General features: G+C 35.4%; 1 long non-coding RNA gene across 1 annotated transcript; it reads right to left on the reverse strand.

The window, feature by feature from the left end:
* Window positions 1-270: 270 nt before the first annotated feature.
* Window positions 271-3,803, reverse strand: LOC127714708 (uncharacterized). The gene is made up of 2 exons (XR_007987879.1): window positions 3,539-3,803; window positions 271-394 (listed from the first exon to the last, which is right to left on the reverse strand). It is a non-coding gene; the product is annotated as an uncharacterized LOC127714708 (long non-coding RNA).
* Between the last annotated feature and the right edge of the window lie 2,005 nt (window positions 3,804-5,808).

Here is a 5,808-nt window from a genome sequence, read left to right on the forward strand (position 1 = left end):
CAGTGAAGAGAAAAAAGAATTTGACTGCAAAATCTAAACATAAGCTGAACGAAATCAATTAAAAATAAAACTTCAGGAAACGACTGACAATAAACCCAATTAAAGAAAACATGTCCTTCAGGGGATAATTGTCTCATTTATATTATACCACATTTCTCAATTATGTACTTCTTGTTGATTTTATAAACCTGTTAACATTTGTGTATTTTTTTTGTTTTTTGTGTTATCTATTTTAGAACACTGAAATAAAAAATACTCTAAACAAAGCAAAACATTTAATATTATTTATTTTGATAATCCTGGTCCAATCTTGGTCATCAATCTTTCTTGGTCCCCCCAATACTTCTTGGACTGTTCGGAATTCATCCCTGTTCCCTGGTTCTACTTCCCAGATCTGAGATAGAATGTACGATGTGAATAGTGAGTATATCTAGTAAATAAAATAGAATAACCGATAAAATTGAAAGTGATTAAAGGCGATGGAGGGAGGGAACACTTTCATATCTTGTTTCGGTTATTCATAAAATTAGAATTCCAAATTTCATATCATAGCCTCAACAAGATATTCCAGTGTTAGTTCAAAGCTTACCTAGTAAGTACTGCTTGTTGAAAATTATTGGAAATTATAGGTTTACAGTAAAATCTCATAAAAGTAAACTCATTTGTCCATTTTGCCTGATCTATTACATCTTGGGTAGATAATCCAACGCGTTTTGCCTTTGAAGTAGAGGCTTAACGTGTCGAATGACCAGTAAAAAGGGATGAGAAACCAGATTGTTTTATTGTCTCTTTTAACCATCTTGCAACTGATGAAGGAACTATATGATGATGAGGTTTAACAACACTCAAAAGGAGCCACGATCTATCAATATTATCGCCTTGTTCTCTCCATGATTGTGTGCGAGACATATAGTCATTAATGCAAGTAACAACACTTAAACTTTTTTCATTAGGGAAAGAGTTGAAAGCTATTGATTTAGTTTTAGAACAAGGACGACAAGTTTTGGTTAGTTTTGGTAACTTAATCAATATTTGTGAACCTTGTTGTTTCATATATTTACAATTTAACATGCCTATTTCAGATGCTCTACCAGCTGAAGATAGAGCCAACAACATCACTAACTTCCATGAAAGGTGTTTAATGTTTAAAACTTGATTTGTACCTCAGGATAAAATTTCATTCAAGATAATATCACATCCCAAGAAAACTCATATTTTGAAGTTGGTGTCCTTTCATTGATAATGGCTCTCATATGTCGAATAATAAGAGGATGTTTTCCTACTTGTAAACTATCAATTAATGGATGATTCTTTGAAATTGCAGACCTATAAGTATTTATTGTTCTATATTGTAAACCATATTTGAACAATTTTGTAAGGAATTCAATTACAGTGGCCAGAGGGGCCTGAAAAGGATTAACTAATTGTTCACTACACTAGCTGACCCATTTTCCCCAGAAGCTCTTGTAAGAAAGTTGGGTTCCTGGTCTCCATGCTTTTTCATGCAACTCTGCAGCTGCTTTTGATAGTCCCTCTGTAGTACTTCGTCCCCTGAAATTTTCCATGCTTCAAGATTGAGAGACCCTGTTTGAATCAGTGGGTGTGGTTCCCCCTGAGGTGACATCACAATATTGGAAATATTGGTATTTTTATTGGCTCTTGTATTAACATTTCCAATAACATTGGATACTATGGTTGTGCTTGCCATGCAGGGGCTATTACTAATAACGTTGCCTTGTCCTTCCTGGCTTTGGAAAGACAGTGACATATCATTGAAAAAGGGGGGAAGGCATAGTCCTTTATTGCTGTCCATGGCGTCAGAAATGCGTCTATCGCATGACTGATTGGATCTGGTTTCCAACTCACAATTTTTTTCAGTTTGAAACATAGTCGTGAAGCAAACAGATCTATCTCTAGGGGACCTGTTTGGTCTCGAACTTGTTGAAAAATATTTTGATCTAGACTCCAATCGCTGAAGTCGTTTATATTTCTCGAGTGCCAGTCTGCTATAAGATTTTCTTTCCCTGGGAGGTGCTCTGCAGTGAGACTTATCTTCCTTGCCTGACACCAGTTCCACATGTTTTTCATTATTTGATTTAAATCTTTTGATTTTGTGCCCCCCCCCCCCCCCCCGCAAGCTGTTTATGAATGATATTGCTGAAGTATTGTCTATTCTTAAATGAATGGCCAAATGAAGCCTTTCTTTTTGCGAATGTTTGCACTGCAAGAAAAGCTGCCAATAGTTCTTTTGCATTGATATGGAAATTTGATTCTTGCTTTCCCCATATGCCACCTGTACTTTCGTCTTGAAAAGAAGCCCCCCAGCCTAAATTTGAGGCGTCTGATGTGATCACAATATCTGGACAAGGCGTTATTATTGCCTTTCCATTGAACTCTTTTATTTTTGTTACCCACCAAATTAATTCGTCTCTTGCTGTTTGTGAGATAATTATTTTTTGTTCGTAGGACTTTCCCTTCAACAGACCCTTTATTTGATCCATTTGAAGAAAACGACTTTGCAAATTTGCTGGAAATATTGCTTGCATAGAGGATGACAGCTTTCCTGTCAACTGTGCTAATTGCCTTACTGTCACAATGTCTGCACTTAACATTTCTCTGCATTTTGTTTTTATCTGAGATACCTTTTCTGTTGGTAGATAGAACATCATTTCTACTGAATTTATCTGAAAACCCAGAAACTCTATCTTTTGAGTTGGATTTAAGCTTGATTTTTTCCAATTTATCAGAAATCCTAATTTTTGGAAAAGAAATAATGTTGAATTTCTGTGAATTACCAGTTTTTGGGGGTTTTCTGCCATGAGGAGTATGTCGTCTAGATAAATGATCATTCGAACACCCATCATTCGTAATATACCTATTACTGATTTCATTATTTTGATGAACAACCTTGGACCCTCTGCTAACCCGAAGGGTAGGGCTGTGTACTCGAACATGGTTCCTTCCCAATTGAACCTCAGAAATTTTCTGTGGTTTTGACTGATGGACAAAACTTAATATGCCTCCTTTAGATCTATTTTAAGCATGAAATCGCCCACTTTTAGCAGGTCTTTGATCATGAACAAGCCCTCCATTTTGAAATGTTGGTACATTACATGTTGGTTTAATTGTTTTAAGTTTAACACTGGCCTTTGACCCCCAACTTTTTTGGGTACTAAGAACCAATTGCTTAGGAATTGATCCCTGCATGGTTTTACTGGTACAATGACTTCTTTTGTCAACATTTCTCTGACCTCTGTTGACATCAGGTGTTTTTCGTTTTGATTGAGTTCAGTCATTCTTGGATCTTTCAGTTGTATCGGACGTGACTGAAAATTTACCTCTACGTTTTGGATATCTTTTAGTATCTTTTTGTCTGAGGTGATTATTTCCCAGTTCTTTACAAAATGTTTTAACCTTCCTGCTATAGGAATGTGTTTTAATAGTGTCACTTGGTTTAGACTCTCCAATGAGATTAAAATATTGTTTGTTTTGTCTATATTTTTTGTATGACAAAGATTTGAAACAAAATGTAATAAACCTGATTCCACCTCTTTTATTTCCTCTGTGAAAACCATTTCCACGGGAGTTGCCTCTGCCTCCTGCGTTTCTTGCTCACTGTGAATGACTCGGAGGCCTTGACTGAAAGGGCGGTTTGTCTTGATGAGATTCCGCTTGTTCCCATCGTTGACTTTGTTGCACCTGACGAGGTGTGTCATAGTTGATCACCTTCTTCTTCTGACTCTTTTTCTTTCCTCCGAGAGCTAATGCCATTTCGGAAGCTTCTTTCTTTGTTTTGCTCCATTCCTTCAGCTCTTTCTTGAATTCACTTCCAAACAGATGCTTGCCGTTTTTTGCTAAACATTCCTGTTTGTCTCTAAGAAATGATCTAGCTTTCTTTGAATCTTGATTGTTTATTCCTTGAAGGATTGACAAACGTCTCTGATAATTTATTGCAACATTAGATTGTCCTACCAAACAAATTGTTTTCTCTAACAGATCAAGAACATGACGGAAGTCAACATTGTCAACATGCGCCTGCGCACTAGAAGCGTCACACTCCTTATCGATTTTTGATCGAATTTCTTCAAATAACATCCATAAGTTACCAAGAGGCCCCATGGTGTTTATAAGCTTTGTCTGAATACTGACGAAAGCTTTATCCAATTGCGTATTTGTACTACGACTTTGTTCTTCCATAATAGAGAAAATCAATGGATCAATAGATCTGATAGTAAAGCCCTCGCATGATGGGATGGGCATCGTGTTCAAAATTAATTCCTGAACTTTATGTGAAGGAATAAATCTATTGAAATTGTCATCAAGAAATAATTCCATATCTTTGGAAAACTAGAGTCCTGTTTTTTCCTTCTTGTGAGGATTAAAACGATGATAACTTGTGTTGCCGTTTTTGTCACTGTATGTTAAATTAGATACAGTTTCACTTATAACGGACCTTACTTCTTTGTCCGACTCAGAATCGGAAGAAAAGTCATCCTTCTTTGAGGATTTTTTACTTTTTCTGCCATACTTTGTGGCTTTACATTTTTTCCTTCTGTGGGAATAATCATCGCTCTCCGACTCCGAAGAATCAGAAGGAAAATCACGCTTGGCATACTTTGGCCGTTTCCTTTTCTTCTTGTGTTTTTCAGTTAAACTATTGTCACTTTGAACATATAACTGCGAAACACGTGCTTCTTCAATGTCGGCCGTGTGGTCAACATGGAGTTCGTCGGCTAAATCACCAGAAGCACTATTGTCTTCTAATGAAACCTCATCATCCTTTAAATCACTCATGACGACATTTAATATAAAATCAATATAAAATCCCGGCGAAAAAAATAAAATAAATCCCAAAACCCACTAAAGTAAAACAATAAAAACAGTTTGTTAATTAGCAGGGAATATCTTGGAGCTCTTCACTCGACGCTAGCCAGTAAGAGAATGAGGAAATGCACGTGGAACATGCATTATCTTAGGGATTGGCTAGTCAGGCTGCGTGCGCAGCCAGAGATAACACTGGAATATCTTGTTGAGGTTATGATATGAAATTCCTTTTCAGCTTTTTATAAAAGTAATACATTTTTTTTATGTTTTATTGTAAATATTCTTCTGAAGGAAAACAAAGTAATCGACGGGTTAAACACGGGATAGTGATCTAACAGCACAACATAAATTCAAACTAAAATAATCAGTTGAAAAAATCTATATATCTCATTAGAACGATACAAAACACTCACAACAATTTAATGAGTGTTTGAGTTTATTCTGATTTATTTTCGAGCAGCGACATATTTTATTCCAATTGGTATTATGTTTTTCGGATCTAACTAAACATGTAAAAGTAATGCTTGGAGTTTTGAAGTGAAAGCTATGATTTTAACAAACTATTTTTGAATAATGAGAGGGTACTTGCAATTTCGAATTTAAAGCTTTTGTTAAAGACGTTTTTTTTTCATTAAATCAATTCAATTCAATTCAAATAGTTATTGTCATATAAACTCTAAATAATAAGTTTGTGACAAATTATATGAATGCAAACATACACAAAAGACAATTCAAAAACAAAACCATAGGAAAACATATCCCATAAAACATATACAAGTAAAAAAGTAAAAATCAATCTATCCATATATATTTATATAAATAAATAAAGAGTCCCCTGTCCGCAGATCTAATGCCCATTAAAAAAAGGACCCTAAGCTTTCTACTTCTTTTGAGCTTGATGGGTTAATGTTGCTCGTTTTTTTCTGTTCATATGTTCTCACTTTCCGGATTTCAGCGTGAAAAAGTTGCCGAACTTTAAATAAA

This window comes from Mytilus californianus, unplaced genomic scaffold (genome assembly GCF_021869535.1).
Source record: "Mytilus californianus isolate M0D057914Y unplaced genomic scaffold, xbMytCali1.0.p SCAF_9, whole genome shotgun sequence".
Lineage (NCBI taxonomy): Eukaryota > Metazoa > Mollusca > Bivalvia > Mytilida > Mytilidae > Mytilus > Mytilus californianus.